Genomic DNA, 21,852 nt, shown 5'->3' with positions numbered 1-21,852 from the left:
GGGCTCAGCCAAATGGCGCAACAAAAAACAGAGAGGAACAGCCCGTCATCATCTTGACTCATACCTTATCGAATTTATATGGCGCCAAGCTCAAGCTGTTAATAGCGAAGATGGTTTTCAATCAGTACTAAAAGCAATAGCCAAAAGATTTCCGCCGAAAAAATAATTCTGCAACTTATTCAAATTCGAAACCGCAAGGGTTTAATTGCTATTTTATATTTTAAAACAAAATAATATAAAAAACTGTATTAAAAATTATCTCTAATTAATAAATGTACATTTTCTTTCTATTCATACTTTTTTACTCAAACTTACAAATCGCGCCAACCTGGTTGCGATAATACGTAAGTACTGAAATAACTAATACAATTCAGGCTTAATTGTCTCCGCACAATAGAAGCAAGATAAAATTTAACGGAACAACTTGACATTAGTTGCCAGGCTCATGATGCATAGCCTAATATGTGTAGTGAATGGTAGCTAAATTTGATGATGATAGCCGCAAATTTTAAACATTTTCGGATATTGCAAAACAAAGGTGAAATTTTCCAATTAATGGATTTTGTAAAGAAATATGGAGAATCGTAATAAATGAAGATGATATAAAAGAAGTTTTCCATTGTGATGACAATGCTCCTCAATCACCAATCAATTAATGGATGGCAAAATCTGTAGTATGATGGTTCTAGATCTAGAAAATACCGCTACTAATAGTGAAGAAAGTGACAGAGAAGTATGTTACTGAAAATGAAAAAATTTTGATTGACAAGTTAGTCGGAATTCCCAAAACAGCAGTTACAAGACTTCAACAATGTAACTAAACAAGAGATTATGTCTGTCTACAAAATTAAAAAGAAAGTATTATCACAAAAAATGAAGCAACTTAAACAACTTACATTGAAAAAAATGTTTAATAAGGTAAACAAATAAATATTAAGTATTTTTTTTTTTTTTTTTTTGTAAATTTTGATACCTTTTAGATCATAAATACTTCATTATTTCATAAATCATTATTTCATATTTTTAATTTTATAATTTCTACATGCCATCTTACTAGATTTAAACTGATGATCTAATATCCGGAAAAATCCCAAATCCGGAATCGCCGAAGTCCCAATGAGTCCGGATTTTGGACTTTGTACTGTATTTACTTGCATAAAACACAACTAAATTTTTCACATACTGGCCATTTGGGCAGAGGGCTGATATAAGCTTTGTCATTATCTAATAAACCCAATTGTTAAACTTCTAATTCCACTGTCATACTTTTGGCCACCATTATTGTATTCTTGTGCTTTTGTTGTATGAATCTGTTTCAGTGGCATGTGTCGCCTTTGATTTTATTCCACTTTAAGTTTTAAAAAAAATATTTAAACCAGCAATTTGAACAGTTTATGGGCCCAGTTTAGTGCAAAATAAAGATTTATGGATGCAAGTCAATCCCCCTGTGTTCTCATTTTAGAATTCAGCATGGCTGGTATAGCTGTATCAAATTATTCATAGCGGAAATTTCAAATACTCGAGCTCTCAGGGCAAAAAGAGCTTTTCCTGTTGCAAATGGAACTAAGGTATAGCCAGAAAACAATGAAGTGGCAATAGCAAAATGGGAAAAAGACAAAACAATTGCAACGTTTACAGTGACATCTGCAATGGAACTTTACAAGTCACACTTATTGACAACTGTTTTTCATCAAATGAAATGCTTGAAAAATTGGATTCTATCTTTAAACTGAAATCTGACTTTACAAATTTCACCAGCTGAAAATGAGATGCAATGAAACAGTAGTCCAGCACACTGCAAAAATTGAAAATCTTGCTCATCAAATCATAGACTCTGGGAAAAAAAATTAGTGATGCAAGTATAATTTAAAAAATTTTGGGAACATTACCTCCAAAATATAGAAATTTCAGATAAGCTTGGTTATCTGTTGATGATAGTAAACAAAATTTGTCAACTCTGACCCCAAGACTCAACGATGAAGAAACTTCTTTATTGCAATTGTGAAGCCAAGTCTAAGAGTAATAAATCTAAGAGTATAATAATCTAAGAGTATGCAACTCTTATATTATTCGTGTGACAAATCTCTTAAAATCTCTTTGTAATCTGAGTGATACAGGACTAATTGAAAAGCTATCTGTCTCAAACACAAATGATGTCATTTGCTGCCAGTGCGATAAGAGATAGTAGTTATTTATAAAAGTATAAGTCATATTACACTCATGTCCATAAATTAAGGATAATGTCAGCTGTGGTAAATAAAGGTTCAGAAACAAAACAAATGTGACTTATTCATAGAGCCCATTTATTAAGCAAAAGCTAAAGAATAAAAAACAAAGCTGGTGTATGTATTCATAAAAACTAACTGCGACACCACGAAGAATTTTTATTTAACTTAATTTACATTAGGTTTCTTAGGTAAGAATTTAGAGAAATATTTATCTTAGTAAACTCGTCAACATGGAGGACTGGGTATGGAAAAGTTACAAGTATTTATGTTACGTTTTGAAAGTCGCATAGAAACCTTGTACAGCCAGTCCGCTCAGTTATCAAAGTGAAAATTACACTCATGTCCATAAATTAAGGATAATGTCAGCTTCTGCAAATAAAAGTTCAGAAACAAACAAACGTGACTTATTTAAAATGCTCATTTATTAAACAAAGGATAAAGAACAAAAAACGGTGTATGTATGATACCAATAATAAAAACTAAGAGTTTTGCTCCCAGGAACAATTAAAAAATATATCTCCCTTACAAAAACTTTACATAGTTGATATGATGGTTAATACATTGTATGTTTCTCAGACGATGAAATACAGTCTGTACAATGCTTAGGGCATGCTGAGTATCAAATTATCGAGCTGATCCTGGGGATGATTACTGTACTCAGCAATGCTCTCCGAAGTTCCAGTACACATGTAGAAGAAGCTTGATGAGCTGCAATTCATTGGCCAAGCATGTCCCACACATGCTGTATTGGATTCAAATCAGGTGAGAATGCTGGCAATTCCATACGGGTGATATCCTTGGACTGAAGGCATTCCTTTGCAATGTTTGCAAAGTGAGGACAGGTGTTGTCATCCATATACAAAAATTCTGCGCCCATGGCCCCCTAAACAAATATACATGTTGTTTCAGAATAATGTCCAGATAAATTTCTCATATCATGGATCCGATCTGAACATGCAGATCAGTTCTGGAGCCCAGTATAATTCTATCCTAAACGAGCAAACCTACACTATCATAACGGTGTCATTCAATGATGTTGTCTTGTAGTGGATACCTGGGTTCTCTATATGAAAGTCGGACGTGAATCAGACTGCAATCTAAACCTGGTTGAAAAACATCACCCAAGCCTACTGTGACAAAGTGCACATTGCATGTTCTGTACTCCAGGCTAACCGCTGGCGACAGTGAGCTGCTGTGAACAAAATACATATAGCTGACGAGGCAGGTCTTATGCTGGGCTCCGTTTGCTTCTTTTGGCAGTTACTGCCAAATACCCATCGTCATTTGGTGTTGTAACTTGTGGGCAACCTGTACTGCAATGTCTACTGACATGTCCATGATTCTGGAGTCATTGCCAAAGCCTGGAGATGACACTTTGGGTTTTCCAAATGACTCGGATACTTCCATCTGAGTACGCCCACATTCCAGGCGGCCTATAATTCTACCACATAAAATATGTGCATTAAATTTCGTGATGGTATGTCATCATACTACTAGAATTGGTTTCAGGATTATGCCAGAGAAAATTTGAAAGTATTATTTACTAATAATAAATAAATTTAGAGGGAAGAAGCAACATTAAATGATAGGAATAACACTAAAATAAAGATAATTATTTAAAAATTGAATTAGAATAATCAACGATATTTTGGCAATATATAGTTATATTAAATGGTTAGCCTAGGTGACTGATTACTATTTTTTTATTTTACTGCAAAATGACAAATAACGCATTTATTAAAAAAAGGGTTTCAAAGATTTTGCAGTAAAATCCTAGTATATGCTACAGCCTTGGCAGGATTTTGACAATTGCCACCAACACCAAAATGACCCTTTTCCTGCTTTTCATAATGTCCCCAAATCCCACGTATACGGCACATGGAGGCTATTCTAACCTCCATAGTACCCTATACTAGGATTAAACCGATTTTATTTAATACGAGATTACCTATTTTCCCTAGTTCAACATGCACTGCATATACGGCACATGCGAGTCTTGATTCTCGAAGTTACTGGAAACCAAAGTTGCCGAAAACTTGCTTTGCCTTTCTAAAAAACAATCTGGTTGGAGCTGCAAAAATTGGCTCTATGCCAGCTGGCAGAATGATGCTCACGCGATACATAATTCGTTAAGAAAGTGATCGCTTTCAACGTCAGCGCAAACTCGCTTTTTTGGGGGCTGCATGAAATTCCCTGACTTTTCCAGATTTTGACTAAAATATTTAAATTCCCTGACTTTTCCCTGAATTTTTTGATCAATTTTCGAATTCCCTGACGTTTTCCACTTTTCCAGGTAGCGTGGCAACCCTGTCATAACTATTCGGTTGTGGCACTAAGCGGCTAACAGAATGCTAGTGAAGAAATTTACTTCTTTGCTACCATTCCTCATGTACACTTCTCTTACACTTTTGTCATTGTGACGTACTATCGGCATCATCTGATGGCTTCCTGTAATTTGCATATTATTCTTGAAGATGTGTGCGGCAATTCTACAGGCGAAATTTTTACTTTGGAATTCAATTTCCATGTGATTCTGAACTATCCTTAATTTATGGACATGTGTGCATTTAGCAACATTATTATTATTATTATTATTTTGAATAAGATTAAGACAATGTATCCGACATCAGCAGTAGAGAATGTTATGGTTTTGCAGTATATAGTAGTTCTTGCTATGATAAACATTCTTTAATTAAGGTTTTTTTTTTTTTTTTTTTTTTTTAATGTATTACTTTTTTATGCTCCTTTTTGAAGCATTAAAAAGCATTTTTGTTGCTTAAAAAATATAATATTTAGAAATCACCAGCAGTCAGCAACATAGATTTTCATTTAGTTCCAAATAATATAAGGCTACTAAATTAGCAGAATTAATATACAGTGACATTTGTGGTCCTACGCCCACACAGTCAGGTGGAGGAGGTGGTGGAGCAAATTATTTCATGTTAATGAAAGATGATTACAGCGGTTTTAGAACAATTTCTTTTCTTAAACACAAAAGCAATATTTTAGAATCTTTCAAATTTTGTCCAACTATATGAAAGCAAATTTGGTCATTAAGTTAGGGCACGTACGTGCTTGATCCATGATGTATACCAAAGAATTGCTTCTGTATATGTGGGCAGAAGCTGTGAATACAGATGTCTATAATTTGAAGAGAACTCCTACAAGACAAGTTCCAGATGTAACTCCATATCAGTTATGGTCTGAGAAATCTGCTTCACTTAAGCATTTAAAAGTTTTTGGTCCAGATGCCTACAGGCATGTGCCCGATTCTCTGCATAACAAACTAGCACCCAAAAGTAAGATGATCTTTCTTGGGTATGAGAAAGAATCTAAGAATTACCGTCCTTTTGATCCAGTGACGAAAGCCATCGATGTATCAAGAAATGCTGTCTTTAATGAGGAGAATACTTAAGACAAGAATCCCGTGACCATCAGTATTCTTATTCTTAATCAATGAAGATTATGTGAGAAGATAACCATTATAATCTTTGCCCCAGGAATACTCTAAAACTTCCTTTTTATTATGAAGTGAATGAAGCAAATATTGTGACACTAGAGATATATGAAGAGGCAATGAACTTCCCTCAAGCAGATAACTAGAAAGAAGTCATAAATGAAGCTTTAAATTCTCTCAATAAAAATAAGACATGGAATTGTGTACTTCCAGAGACAGGTAACATAATTGGATCAAAGTGGATGTTCAAAGTAAAATAGCTTCCTAATGAAAAAAACTGACAAATACAAAGCAAGACTTTGTGCTACAGGGTTCTCTCAAGTGGAGGGAGTGGACTTCAGTGAAACCTCTATACCAATTTTAAGATTTGACACTATAAGTCTTTTTAGCTACAGCTGCACAAAGAAAATTGAAAGCTAAACAAAATGACATAAAGACTTCGTTTCTATCCAGCGAAAGTAAAGAAACAATATTCATAAAGCTCCTCCATGCTTAAACTATGCAAAAAAATTTAGTGTGTCAAAAAAATCTTGGTATGGAATGAAAGAAACATCTAGTTGCTGGAAGAAGATATCCTCTGAATTCTTAACTAGTTTTGGTTTCAAATATATTACTGCTGATTCATGTGTCTTCAGTGGTGTCTTTTGAGAGAAGGAAGTATTTTTAATTCCATATGTGGATTATGCTTTACTGTTTTATCAAGAACAGAAAATAGTAAATGAAACTGTAGATGATCTGAGGAAGAAATTTAGTGCAACAATTTGTGAAATTGGATGTTTTGTTAGAATGAAAATTGATTATAAAGCATATAACTCAATTTTCATACATTCAGAAAGCTATATAATTCTAAAATATTATTCATTCTAGAATAACTTTCTAAAATAACTTCATGTAGAAGAATCAAGTCCTGACACTGTACATGCAGATCCTGGTACCATTCTATCATTCGAATCCAATTCATTACCAGAAGGAAAAATGATTCTTTCAAAGAAGCTACTGGATCACTAATGTTCCTTGCCATCACTGAGTTTCACAAACAAACAAAACACAAATATTGATTTGAGCTAGCATTTGATTTGTGAAAAATATGAAGACAAATATGTCACTATAAAATATGTGAAATCTGAAGAGCAGTTACCAGATATATTCATGAAAACTCTTAGCATCATCTCATGTGAACTTTTAACAGATTTGTACTAATTTTTTTCCACTATTTTAAGATTTGCTTGCTATTTAAAAATTAGTTCAGTTTTTCTTGCTAAAGTTATTGATCACACCTTTGTTAATTCTAGTAACAAGAGAATTGGAGGGAGCATTAAATTCATAATTCCACTGTCCCACTTTTCTTGCAATTTTTGGCAACAGTATTAGCTTCTTATGTTTATTTTTGATGAATGTACTTCAGTGGTGTGTGTCACCTAAGCTTAAATAAATTTATTTAACCTTCTGAGTAGTGCGGGTTTTTTTTCGCTGTGTCTTGGGAAACCTGTATTTAAACATTATTTATTATCTAAATTTCTATAGTTACTTAATTTAGTCTCTATTTTCATAAACTTACATTCGTTAAGATGACATTTACATTATTAAAAAAGTATTAAAGTTGTATGTATTAAAGCTGATATGTTGTACCAAGTCATAAAAAATCTCCTGACCAGATAAAGCCAGTCATGGCATTCAGAGGGTTAAACCAATAATTTGAACACCAATTTAAAACATTGACACAATAAGAAAACACCTCGTTTATTCATGATAAGAAAAGAATGAATTTTTTCCGTTATTAAGACAACACATGCCAAACAGTTTTCTATAGAAAGACATGTGCCAATACTATCTGACGAAAAAATTAAATTATGTTAAATCATAAGTAAATGTAAACATCAATACGTAAATTAAATGTAAAATGCGTATTCTAGTAGAAATGTCTACACAATCGCTTTTAGAGTAGACTCAAACCAATTGTTCCCTTTAACAGTTTTGCCACAACATACTATATTTTTGCAGAAATATTACTACAGTACAAGCCCACTTGCACTGTACTCCAAAATCTGTATGCCCAACATCTGGAATGATAAAAAATTCAGACCTTCCAGATTGCAAGCAGCTTTCGCCCCTTTTTTTGTATGCTTTATGCATGCACATTTGATATTTTTTCATAATATAAATATGGAGAGTCCTGATTCTTAACTCCACTTTAGCACTAAATGAAATACTTCCACACTGATGAAACAATCATTTATAAGCATAAATGTTATCAATAATTTGGCTCTGTAGCTACTTTTTTTGCTTGGCATCTATCTCAAAACACAGAAAAAAATCATTGATTTTACACATTACTGGATAATTTATATCCCAGACGGTTTGGGATACCCAATTTCATTGTCATAGTGCCACTTCATGGCCAGGCAGGTTAGCTGCTCCCTTCAGAATATCCCTGATGTCAACCTGACGAATTATTATTTAAATACTTTTTGTTTCCAGCACTGCATAATTATCATCACACGGCAACTTAAGAAATGAGTCATGCAGAGAAGTCTAAGCAATTTTAAAAAAAATGCTAGTAATTTAATACCAAACAGCATAGCTCCCTTTTACACTGACATTAATATTGGCAATAATTACAGACTTCAGCTAACTAAGTTGTGAAGCGTTGAGCGAGTTTGTTAATTTGTTATTCAGATAATCCCAGGACCAGCACAAGAGCTGGTGTGGCCAAGGGCAGCAGAATTTAAGTAAAGCACATTTTTAGAGAAGCATTACAGAAAAAATTTAGAAGGATGGTAAAATCTTTAGAATTTAGGGAGGGGAATGTGATTAGAAAAATTTAGTTCAGGGAGGCACTTGGCAGCAGAATTTTGGACCTAAAAAGACTGCACCAGGCACAAAATGTTTAGTATTGGCACTGGACAAGTATACGCAGCAATTTATTTATTTGGGATTCAGCTGAGCCTGAAGCATGTGCGAAAAATAGGCGTAAGCAGTGTATACTCATTAGATTTTTTTTTTTTTTTATATCAGGAAACTGAAACAAATTTGTAAGACCTTCACTGGGATTCGAAGTCCAGACCACAAAGGGAGATATCTTATATACTTTTCCTTTCAAAGAACGAGTGGAAACCCAGTCATCAAATCCTGTTAGTGACAAAGTATTACCCACCATCTTTTTAGTTCAGGCCTGAAGAGGACTTAGAGATTAGAGGCTTGTAGAGGGTTTAGGGAACATGTAGTCACTTAGAATTTTTCGAAGTCAGGAAATTGGAGAAATCCGCAATGCCCTTGCTGGGATTAAAACTCCAGACCTCTTGAATATGCACCGAATGTGCTTCCAGTTACATCCCAAAAGTATGTGCAAAGGCAGAAGAAAATACAGTATAACAAATAATTACCGTATTTGACGGCATATAAGATGCACTTTTTTTCCTAAATTTGGTCTAAAAAAAGTTACCTGCATCTTATACGTGAAGGACAGTCTTATACGTGAAGGTAATTGCATTCAATAATTGTTTATTTGGCTTTTACGAAATGTGAGAACTAAAAGAAACCACGCTATTGAAACTTTTTTTCCTTGTGTGTGGCCGTCTAAATAAGGGTGCATCTTGTATGCCATCAAATACGGTAATACAACTCAGGCTTAACTTCATGTCACAGAAGGAAGACAAAATTTAGTGGAACAACATATCTATAGACACCAATCTGGTGATACATCAGCAACAATGTACAGCATGATAGCTAAGCTTTATGATGATAGCTGCAAATTTGAAGGTTTTTAGATATGGCAAACAGAAGGTGAAATTTTCCGATTTATGGAATTTGTGAAGAAATGTGGAAAAGCAGTGATGAGCGACGACAATGCCCAATCATCAATAATTTAACACATGGTAAAATCAGTAGCATGGTTCTACATTGAAAAAATATTGCTGTTTAAGGTCCTTGCACAATGACTCTTAAACAGCCCACATCTGTATGTTGTGAGGATTGCTTTAGAATAAGAGGTCCACAAAATTCCCTCAGGTTGCTTTCACCAAAACAAAAATAATACTGCCAATAAATAAATAAAAATTGCATTAATAAAGTCCTATGATGACTTTTTTTTTTTTTTCATTTGAATTCTAGTACTACAAATAGGAATGCAAGTCCTCTATTTTCTACGTACAACTTGAAAAATTCATTTGCCAACTGAAGTGCTTAGCACTGGAACAAAAAGGTTACATATTTGTGTGAAATTATGCATTGCATTACACTTAAATTTTTGGACATGTTTATATATACACTGGACATCAAAATTAAAGGATAATGGCTGAAGTAAAACCTGATATACTTCACGAAAAATTATGAATAGAAATTGGTACAAAAGATTAGTTAAACATAAATTACAATGTTTGGCAGTCGATTGTTTGCAAAATATTGAAATTAAAACCAAATTTATAGAAACTGCAAAATGATATAAAAATTAAAACATTTTTCTTTAACATGGTGTATGATCAGCTCGAACAGATATGCACACCTCACATCTTCATTTCACATCTAGACTTTACCAAAGTGTTTACCAAAGTATTGTGGAATTGCATGCCACTCTTCTAAAAGTGCACTTTTCAGCTCCAGGGGGGGGTCTGAGGAGGAATTAGGCATGCTAAAATTCTGCACCCTAAGCCATCACACACGTGCTCGGTCAGGTGAGTAAGGTGACCAATTAATTCAAGCAGCATCTTCTGTTTGCAAGTATTCCAACACCACACATGCTAGACTAGGCCTAGCATTTTTATCCATTAGCAAAAACTCTGGGTCAACAGCATCCCTAAACAGTCTAACTTGGGGTTTCCATGCATTGTCCACATATCTCCGAGTAGTTACAGAGCCTCCTTGAAAGATATGTAGGTCGGTGCAGCCATTTGTCACGATTCCTCCCCAAACCATTAAACTGCAGTTGTGAAAAAAGGATATTTCATGGATAAGGGAAGGCAAGTTGCATGTTCCTTCCTCTCTCCAGATCAAAACATGTCTAAAATCACTGTTCAGACTATAAACTCATCAGTAAACAATACTGGAGCCCATTCGTCTAGGCTTCACTAAACACGCTGATGGCACCAGTTTAAGCACCTTTGGAAGCTCGAATGAGTAGGACACAAAGCACTGGTTTTCTCCCATACAGTTTGACCTCATTAAGCTTTTGTGCAGCAGTAGAATGGCTAATTCGAGTTTCTGTAGCAGCCTGAAGGTCTAAAACCAAACCTCTTGTAGCTGGCTGCTTCATGGTTTCTTTGAGCCGACAACGACAGAAAATGGTTTTCTGATGCAGTTGTTGCTCCATGTGTCTATTGCGCACTATACTGTCAATCACTGAATTTGCTTATATCGGAGGCTAAGATATATGCGGAAGTGCAATTTTCTGTTTAATTGTAATTTAATTAACATAAATAATCACAGCATCAGGCACTAGCTGCAACATTAACTTAGTGAGCATAATTTTTCTCATTATCCCATAATTTTGAAAGCCAGTGTACATATATATTGATCTAGGTAATGATGCTCATGACATGACCTATATTTAAGTAATTAAAAGAAGAGTGTTTATGCGAAATGATAGTTTTGGTCTTTCTGGAAGAATGCAATGCAGATGAGTACTCTTAATTAAAGTAGAAAATACATACTGTATTGCAATTGAAATGTAAAAATAAATACACAGCTGAACTCTTATCTGGTATATGACCTTCAGCATCAGTTGGGCTCTTGTTATACCCAATCATTTGATACGTTCAAGTATTTGATATACAGTCAAAAGTCGTTAATTCGGACACCCATAATCCGGAATGATCAATAATCCGGACATCAAAGCTACAAACTTTCTGCACATGCGTCTGCGCGTAAGACCTTTACGGCTGCGAATATGCGTGTGCGCACGTGCATAATGCATTTACGTATGCGTGTTTAATGTATAACAGACAGTATAAACTAAATTGAAATTATCTAATTCAGTTAATGTTGCAGATTGCATTGTTCCTTAATCTTCAAACTGGATCCGGCTTATTATTTTTTGCAGACTGTTAGAGCAATTTTATAAAAGTAAGCTTGAACTTTTGATTATGTCAAATAGAATTTCCGATATAAATTTACTAATATGTAAAGGATCTACAAAGCGAAAGTATGTTTCGAAGTCCATTTAACAAAAAGTGGAATTGCTGCAAAAAATGGATAAAGGCATATCCTTCGTTTCTCTAACCATTCCGAAATCTGTTTATCAATTTCACGCTGCTCTGCGGCCGGGGGGGGGGGTGGACGCCACGGCGCACAATGAATTGGAAGTTGATCTGTCAGCACTCTCCTTATCTTCAGAGCTGATGTTTTTATTTTATTTGGCTTAATATTCCTTACTAAATGTAGTATTTCATCTCGATATACTCCGTCTTTGATATGATTTAAATCAAATTCCTCGTCATTATAATTCGCTTCCGATAGTGAAGAAAGTGACAAAGAGGTTATTGAAAAGAAAAAATTATGATTGACAAATTAGTCGGTATTCTCGACACAGCAATTATAGGACTTGATCAGCAAAACTTTGTAACTGAAGAAGAATTTATGTCTGTTTATAGAATTAAAGAGAAAGTATTATCACATAAAATGAAGCAACTTAAACAACTTACATTGAAATAAATGTTTAATAAATTAAACAAATAAATATTAAGCTTTTTTTTTTTGTAAATTTTGATACCCTTTAGATCATAATTGTTCTTTATTTCATAAATTACGGTTTCATATTTTTAATTTGATAATTTCTTCATGCCATCTTACCAGATTTAAACTGATGATCTATAATCCGGAATCGCCAAAGTCCCGATGAGTCCGGATTAACGACTTTTGACTGTATTCAATACGTAAAAATTGTGATTCTTTATGGGCAAAATTTTAAATAAGTCTCTTCCATTTGAAAAGTCACGTAATCATAAATACAAGAAGGATGATACTTAATTTGAGCAAAATGTATGTGGAAAATATCACTTATGAAAAATCAAATAAAACACGCACAAATGCAATATATTATACAATTACCTCAGAAATATTTGCACTATACTGAATACAGCCCAAAGTTTTATTTCTGAAGCACTTTGGAGAAGCATGAAGTAGTTCAAACAACTTTTTTACCCACTCCATAACCTAAAAAAAAAAAAAAAAAAAAAAAAAAAAAAAAAGAGTTTACAGATTTTTAATTTAATGCAAAATTTGTGAGTTTTTCTCAAAGAACATGGGACACTTCTAGTTTTATTAAACAGATGACAAAATTCTGAATTTTTCTTTTAAAAATTTCTGCTTTAATACATTTTTGGTAAGAGATTACAGAAATAAATATTGATTAACAGTTTAGATTAAGATGAAATATGTAATTTTAGAGCTTGCAGCCAAAATATCAATTAATAGTATACAAATTTATCTGATTTTAAAGTTACACAATGGTTGCGACGTATGTTTAATAGAATTTAATACCAGAACTTTCATACAACACACGAAAATCTACACATTTACTCATTTTGGGTTCCCTGGCTCTCTCAGAAGAATCTGAAGCCCTTAGTCTCAAATGAAAAACTTATTTCACATCAAACTACACACTTTTATAAATATTCATATACAGAGATAATCTATAAATGCAGTAAAAATATCTCAAAGATGAGACTTCCATATGTTATAATGTACTGTTCATCAAGGTCAAAACACGAGAGCTCATAAATGATACTGACATTCTCAACAGAAAAATCTGCTGGATTTAATATTACACAGCTAATTAATTACTAAAGAGACAGAAAAGAAGCAACATGAGCTTACATCCATTTTGGCTCAAGTACTGGTACCAATTTACTCAGTTTAGTTTGAGTAGGCAAAACACACAAGGGCTAGCTACCTAAGGGAAGGCATGCCTTCACAGAGGACTTCCTAAGAGCAACTGGTTAATATACATGTTACCCATTAAAAACACATGAAAAAGCTAATGCAGCCAGCCCATTTGCCTGGAATCGAACCCACTGTTCAGCGACTTTACTGTCAGACTGCAGGTTCATACTAACTTGCTTAAAGATCCTGAAAATTCAGAGATAGCTTAGAAATGCCCTAATTTCACAAAGCAAGTAGGAATCCATACTTTCTACAAGCTCATGCATTATCTTCAATACAGCTTTGATAACAGTAAACCCAGGCTTCCAGTTGAGAACTGTAATAATATGCATAGGGCAGTAAAAAACTCCATGAAAGTATTAATATATATAAGCAATAATCCCAAATTGCTATGAGAAATGATTTTCAACTCCAGATAGTTTTCAACATGCCTTAAATCATGGACATTTCTGTACCTTATGACTCAGTCTAATATACCATTTAAAACTTGTTACCTTATTCTCCAGTCCTGGAAGGTTCTCAAATCCATAACAAATGCTTATCACATAACTTTTTTCTCACTGTCCCTTTCCTTAGTGTATTAGCTGACCAGTAGCTAAGAACTTAAACCATGAAATAATAGTTTATTCTAGATTCTATTCCTACCAACTGAATGGACAGTTGAATGTGGATTTCCTCTAGTGTAGGGTTTCTTATAGTAACCATTTGGGCCTGGTTTGTTGGTGGGGCTAAGGAGAACTTTTTAATAGCTCCTGTGTTAAGCCAGACAGATCAACCATTTCACAACTTATATTTCCCCTTTACGAAGAATGATATATATACTTTATTACCTACACATGTATCTGAGGTTCCACAATCTGTTCTGCAAATTCTTTCTGAAAGCAATGTCATTTCTTATCAGTGAACGAAATATTTGCTTGCATTAACAACAATTACCAGTGCTGTGTTGATTGCACAGCAGAAAAGATCATTTCCTTTATTTCATGTAGAGATAACAGCAGATATCCCATATTTCATGTAGAGATCACAGCTAGTTTTGTAGTAGTGCCTACTCCATTTTTACTTTTCTTATGTGTATAACTACCTCAAAGTTATGATGGCTGGCTATCAAACTTAAGCCCCATGGTACATAGTTAAGATTCCCGATACACAATGTACCAATGAACTTAACATGCTAAAACTCAAATAAGGCAAAAATAGCATTCTCTGACTTGATGATTGAAATTAAAAGAAAAATTGTTGATTCTTTCATATAATTACAACAGTAGTTAACTTCTGAAACAACACTTTAGTAAATGTATAATGGGTGAAAAGAATTATCAACTATATTGTACATAGCGAAGGCAATATTATTGTAGTATTAAGCCTGATGTATCATTTTAAACCTTCAGTCTGCAGTATTCACTCTCAGAATTCCCAGTCTATAATTAATAGCCATAAACTGTTTTGATATAAACATCAAGCATAATTTAACCCTGTATGTTTGTCATCTTTGCAAGCATTCTAGAGCAAAGTGGTCCATGCAGTCCGAGTAGCAAAAATTCAATGAATCATCTTGGGAGATGAAAGCCTCACCTCTGACAAGAGATCTTTAACAGTAAATGTTGCCTAAATATGCAGATACACAGGGTGTTTACACATTTTCATAGTAATTTTGATTAAAAATTAAAGAAAAAAAAAAGGCAAATGTTTCAGGACACACATTTCTGGCAATAGTTTATTATTCTTTCAAAATGTCACATGTAAACAAGCTGTGGATTATAGGATATGTTTTTGTGCTTTCCGAAGAAATATTCCAGAATAAAAATAAAATTCCATAATTCAAAAATGTAGTGAAATGCATGGTACTAAAATTTTGAAGCTCAATATAAGGAACATAATTAATCAAAAAGGGAAACATTGTCAATCATTACTTCTACATGGAACGAAGGCTCCAAATGAATGCCTAGAAAAGGCACATACTGTTTTTAATGTTTCCGAAGTTAAATTGTTGGCAGCAACAAGAGAAAATTTGGCAATGCAGAAATCAACTACAAAGTTTTTAAATACACCTGTATCAACAACGAATAAAATAATAAACCAAGATTTACAACTTAAATAAAAAAGCTAAAAGACATAATGTTCACCAGCTTTTGCCAAGGTATGTGGCTCAACACAGAACAGTTTTTAGAACTCTTCTGTATGACAATTATTTAGCAGGAGATAAATGGAAATACATTGTAAGCCTTGATGAAGCATGGGTTTACCTCAGTGACCGCAATAAAAAAGTCCATTTATTATCAAAAAGGATGAGAAAAAACTGTATAAACCTGGTTCTGTCAATGCAAAGAAAGTTTTCAGTAATGGGTTTTTGATTGTTGCAGGATCCTCTTATTAAGGGAAATTAAAAATAAGAAGGGTAGAAAAAAATGTTCAATTAATGTACTACCCAGAGAAAGTTTTACATCCAATATTTACAGAAGATATTCCATTTCTTTACTTCAGTGACTTTCGAAAAGCAAAACTTCACCAAGGCAAAGCAACAAGTCATACATTGAAAAATACCATGACATTCATGGAAAAAATAAAGATTGATACAGTTATTGCATATATACCTTTTCAAAATATGTATGCTAAGCCTCCTGGTGAACTGCTGTGCTTTTGGTTTCTTAAGCACAGCTCTTCTTAAGCACAAACCCACGATTGAAAGACTATGGAAAGTGCTGGTACAGGAAAAATTATCAATACCCCTAAAATTTTTATGAAAAGCCCTTCTACCATGGGAATCATAATGCAGAGTCATATGCCATAATAAAGGCTATCAGGTCAAACATTTAAAGAAGAACCCTTTACATTTGAAATATTAATTCAACAGCCTCGAAATTGTTCTAACAATGTGTAAACATCCTCTGTAATAATGTATTAATGCAGCTGCTTTGGTGATTTTGTACAGCAGAAATGAATTATGACTGCAAAAGAATTATTTTATTTAAAAATTAACTAGCACACACAGTTAAAATTAAGTTAAAGATGAGATAAAACTTTGGGGTTGATACACTGGCATTATATTTAAATGAAATAAAATGAAAGTACAGAAGCATTCACAGATGACCCATCTGCTGCATCAGCTAGAACTGGAACAAATGGATTAACCACATTTATTGTTTTTCATTGGTTTAATATCCAGAAAACTAAGGATAAGAATTGTTTAACCACTAAAAAAAAAAAAAAAAAAAAAAAAAAAGAAGAAGAAGAAGAAGAAAAGAAAAGACATTTCCAAGCTCTCTGCCAACCAGTTCATCAACGAAAATAGTACACCTTTAGTCAAATACTTGTCCAGCATCCTCAATCAATACTGAATGGGACACAGGTAAAATCATTATCAAACTCTGGCATAAAAACAGCCTCAAAATTAGAGAAGCAATTAAAACCACCGCCAAGCCATGTTGGAACAGGGATCTTCATTTCAACCTTCCATACTTTTTGCGCACAGCAAACCAGCAGAAACCAATAAAAGATGACAAACATGGTGAATCTATTCATTCCCAACTCCAGCTGACAAAGCAGATGAGTGATATGTGAAAGCTCTTGCATTTTCATTTTATTTGTGTTTAAACATGGTATCAGCATTAATTTAAAAGTCAAACAACAACCATATCTCAATTATGGTATCAGCATGTTGATCTAAAGTTTCATCTCATTTATAACTTTATTTGTTGTTTTAATTAAGCATTTATCCAGAAAAGCAACTTATAAACTTACAAGCAGATTTTTGTTTCTTCTGCCCTAGTAGAAATTTTGCAAAATGCAAAAAAATTTTTTTTGGTCCCTGCCCTCTTAGAAATTTTGTGATGATCACATTAAGAATACATTCAAAGCAATTGTTCCCTTTAGTGATTTTATGGCAAAATACAGTATTTCTGCAGAAACTGTAGAGCAGTTTCTTCCATTGTAGGTAAATACCACAAGCACATACTTAAAAAAAAAAAAAAAAAAAAAAAAAAAAGAAGGAACACAGAGGAAAATTATAATGTTGTTTGTTAAAAGTGAAGAACAATTATGCGCATCGTTGCCAGAGTAATCACAAATTTGGCTACTTCTACTAAGATGGTTACTTTAATATGCAAGTACCAACATGCATTTACAAGGAAAAGGTTTTGAAGCTATGGTTCATTTTTATCAGCAATTATCAATATTTTGATAACAAACAACAAAAATCTTAAAAGATTATTTGGTAAAAGTATATTTAAGGATACTCCTCAGCGAAAATTGCTGATCTTCAGTGGTAACCATGTACACATTAATCTATTTTCACTTTAAAAAAAATCACAGATTTGCACAAACTAGGCATTGCACAGTCCCTTTATCCATGTATACGTCGACCCATTTTCACTTAAAAAACATCAGAGAATTGCACAAACTTGGCACTGAGCACTGCCTTGACTTTGTCCATGTACACATCGATATGTTTTCATTTGAAAAGTCAAAGGAATGGCCAATTCTAGGTAAAAATATGTTTACGGAACATTCAACTACTCAGGTTGCCATAAATGAAACAACAACTTGGTGATAAACGAAACAACAACGTTACGATAATACAAGGGGTACCCTTCAGTCTACTCTAACCGATTATTTTATTTGTAATGGTTCATGAAGGTGATTTACTCTATGTTCTTGCAATTTTCAAAATTAAAGGAGGAAGAGTCATGATGTTTATTGTGCACATATGCACACTAACAAGAAAAGTCAATAAGACTCATTCAGGCGAAATGCAACATATTTTCTGAATGACTACTCAAAAAAAAAAAAAAAAAAGAATTATATTATTATTATGCCATAATGATGTACATCCTTTGCATGGACACCTAAAACATCATAGGTTTACATTAACCCTTTCTACCCACTGGTAGCATATGCTAACTTCATATATAAATGTTTATTTTATTGGCAGTAGGGGCTGGTTCACTGCCAAAGGCCTCATCTAGTAGCTTTTTTAATGGGTTCTCCTACACACCTTGTGGATATTTCTTTTCGAACATTGTTTGTGGAATGATCTGTTTGTAGAAACACCTCAAGTAGGAACTTGTTAATATGTTGCAAGGGATTTCTAGTACCTGTAAACAATATTTAAAAAAATTTTTTTTTGGTAATCTAAAAATAAAAAAAAACCCAAGGCTGAAAAGGAATACAAATGAGGGCCCATGTAAAGAATTTAAGAAATGGATCAATTTCACATACATACGATAAGTTAATGCTGTGTTTTTCACAAAATTCCATTATAAAGTTCAGCTTGCCTGCAGCAAGAATGAATGAATGGTTTTTGACCCATTGATACAATGCTACTGCTGACTCTGCTTTAATATCAGCACTACAGCAACCAAAGAAGCTTTCTTGGATTCTCCAAAAAAGGTGCAACATTTCTTAGTTTTTCTTTTTCCTGTTAATGTTCCCTTTTGGGGAGAGGCTAAAGAAGGGTGGGAATGGCTATCATTTATATTTTAATGTCAACATGAAATCAGTAGAAGGAGTTTGGTACAGCAGTAATTCATTTTGTGTTGGTTTTTAACTATATATTGCATCACGCATTTATCAGATCTCTTGAAAAATGAAGCAGAAACAGTCTTCTTTTCCAGTTATGTGATACTTTCCAAAAAGTCAAGAGAGTTCCAATTTGCATTCAGTGAAATTATATGCCATGGAAGACATATAACGGAAATGAAATGTTAACTGTACCAGACAAAGTGTGAGAATAAAAATTATGAACAGGATTAAGAAAAGTCACTTGCCTTTCTGTTTAGTACAATTTCTGCAAGGGCAGAAACAGCTGCATAAACGAATAAAAAAAAATGTTTAATCAATGTACTAATGTTGAACATATATTTCACTGCCGAAAGGTAGTATTAATTGTTTGTGATCTATCAGCTAATACCCAAATAAAGGAAAAAATATAATATATGACAAGCAATGCTAATACGTGAATTAATTACAAAGATTTTACAGTTTTTTCTATATACAGTCAAATTTCAAACATCTTTTAATAACATTCTAAGTTTTCATAAAATTTGTTAACTGCTTAAAACTAAAAATATTTTATTCAATATGTGCCAAATTCTAGGGGTGATGTAAAACACTTAATTATTATTAAATTACTAACTCATTCACTGAATCCTCCATATAAAAGGAATGCTAAAATATAACTCTTTGTTACAATAAGCACATAATACGCAACAGGTATACAAAATCAGAAATAAATTTTCAGGAGTTTTGTATTCCTTCACTTGCCTTTTTAACTAGTTCAGTTTTAAAGCAAGTAAAATTTATTAGAATGTTATAGAAGTATTTTAAAATTTTACATATGAACAGACACGACTTAAGTCTTTATTTAGTGAAGTAATATTATGGACTTTCCAAAGAGCTTGCAAATCATAAATTCCTGAAGACTACGCATAATTTATTTTTTTTAATATTTTGTTCCTCAGTGCATTTTTGAAAGCTGCTTATTTTTACTAAACTCTTTTAATCATATCATAAATATGATGCTATTTTTCAAAAATTAGGTCTTTACTCAAATAAAAGGTCAAGAAAATACAGCAAAGAGTATCAAAGAGTTTCATCTAATCAAAACAGGTTGCAAGAGAAAAATACGTGAGAAAATCTGATGTATTCATCAGAATTCTATGTTTACGAATGTAAAGAAATAAAAATAAAAGCATGAAGTCTTAATAGCTATTATTATAATGCCAAATTCCTATGAAATTACTATTCCCAAAATATAATGAAAAATACTAAATTCCTACCAATATTATAAATATCATAAATTTGTGCACATTTCCAATGATTAAAAATATATCAATCAACGTCACATGAATCCTCATTCCCATACTGAATCCCCAAAATTGTATTCATATAAGACTACAAAGAAAATTAAATACAGATTGGAATCAAATTATTATTTTCAATTAATTATTTCTAAAGACACTTTTAATATAGAATATTATACAGTTTCTGTTGCTGGAAGTAGAAAAGTCAAATTTTAATCCTGAGTTTATTACACAATTCAAGAAAAGCTAGACAAATTTTCCAGCAGGTAAATAAAAATATACATATGTACATGATGCACATATGGATATGCAGACTTATAAAAATATATAACAGAAAAACTACAGCAGAAAAGAAAAAATCTAGCAAAATTCTCAAAACACCTCTGCAGTTACTATCAATTAAGCTACATATTTTGCTAAAAGGTTACTTTGAGAAAATTAAATTAACTTACTCATCGCAGATGATCTGAAAAGATTACAGAATTCAGTATTTTATACATTATATTGCCAGAAGTGAGACAACCCTTTAATACTACAGCTGTCTCGGTATGTATGAATGAAGGTGGTCCCTTGATAGGAGATAGGGACTGTTAGTGACAGCTATCAAAAATATATTTCATAATTTTTAAAAATCACTATTTCAAACCGTACAGTCGTGCAAGAAAATCGCCCTGTATGGTACACAACTGATCAAACAATTAATTATTAGCCAAACACATTTTTGTCGCTAGAAAGTAAGCCCATACCTCTACTTTCTTTTCAGCGACATATATTTTCTCGGAAACGTATTAAAAAAAAAAAAAATCGGATTAATAAAACTGGCATAAAACAAACACCATGAGTGAAAAAAAGGCCGTTCAGAACCAAGCAGATCGTATTTACAAGAATACGACAATCATAATGTTTTAAAGATAGCTGTATCGAGCGCGAATAAATTGGATTTGGACCAAAAGAAAAATAAATGTGATTATAGGATGAAGCAAATTTTAACTGTACCATTTATCATCGATTGCTTTTTTTGGACTGATTTCTTTCTATAATCTTAAAATAGAAAAGAAACATCTGAGATGCCATAAAACACTCTAAAAATCCCAGAATTTAAACTTGTAAGCTTCGATAGCGAGAGTATCAACATTTTGCTTACGAAATCACAAACAGATGGCATTAAGTACGTGAAAAACATTTCAAATGACAAACTCAAGATTTCGACTACCGATTATTATTCATTTTCAGAGTATTAATCGATATAAATAATGATAAAAAAAAAGTCCAATTACTCATCGAAAATAATAAATTTTAAGAAAAAATACAACTCCATGTCAAATTGCTGACTGAAAGTTAAGGCTCTTTATCAATTTGTAAACAATTCAGAATAAAAAATTGCAAGGTGATATTATCATTTGGACCAAGCTCCATCAGGCAAGTTCAACTCGACATTGAAAAGTCAAACAAATGTTGGATTTTCACCCGATACAATCAAAGAACTGCATCT

At 32.9% G+C, this 21,852-nt stretch overlaps 1 protein-coding gene across 1 annotated transcript in view; it reads right to left on the bottom strand.

Moving 5' to 3' along the window:
• LOC118190687 (protein FAM135A) overlaps window positions 1–21,564 on the bottom strand; it is a 167,400-nt gene extending 145,836 nt beyond the window's left edge. The window contains exon 1 of the mRNA XM_085809140.1: window positions 21,357–21,564. The gene's annotated coding sequence lies outside the window, so the exon portion shown is untranslated. The remainder of the gene's footprint in view (window positions 1–21,356) is intronic.
• Window positions 21,565–21,852: the final 288 nt, after the last annotated feature.

The sequence above is a fragment of the Stegodyphus dumicola genome, chromosome X2, assembly GCF_044657685.1.
Source record: "Stegodyphus dumicola isolate Sdum_Otavi_A_Nest chromosome X2, ASM4465768v1".
In the NCBI taxonomy this organism is placed as follows: domain Eukaryota; kingdom Metazoa; phylum Arthropoda; class Arachnida; order Araneae; family Eresidae; genus Stegodyphus; species Stegodyphus dumicola.
Note: the sequence above shows the minus strand (reverse complement) of the source record. Positions and strands in the feature narration are given on the sequence as shown.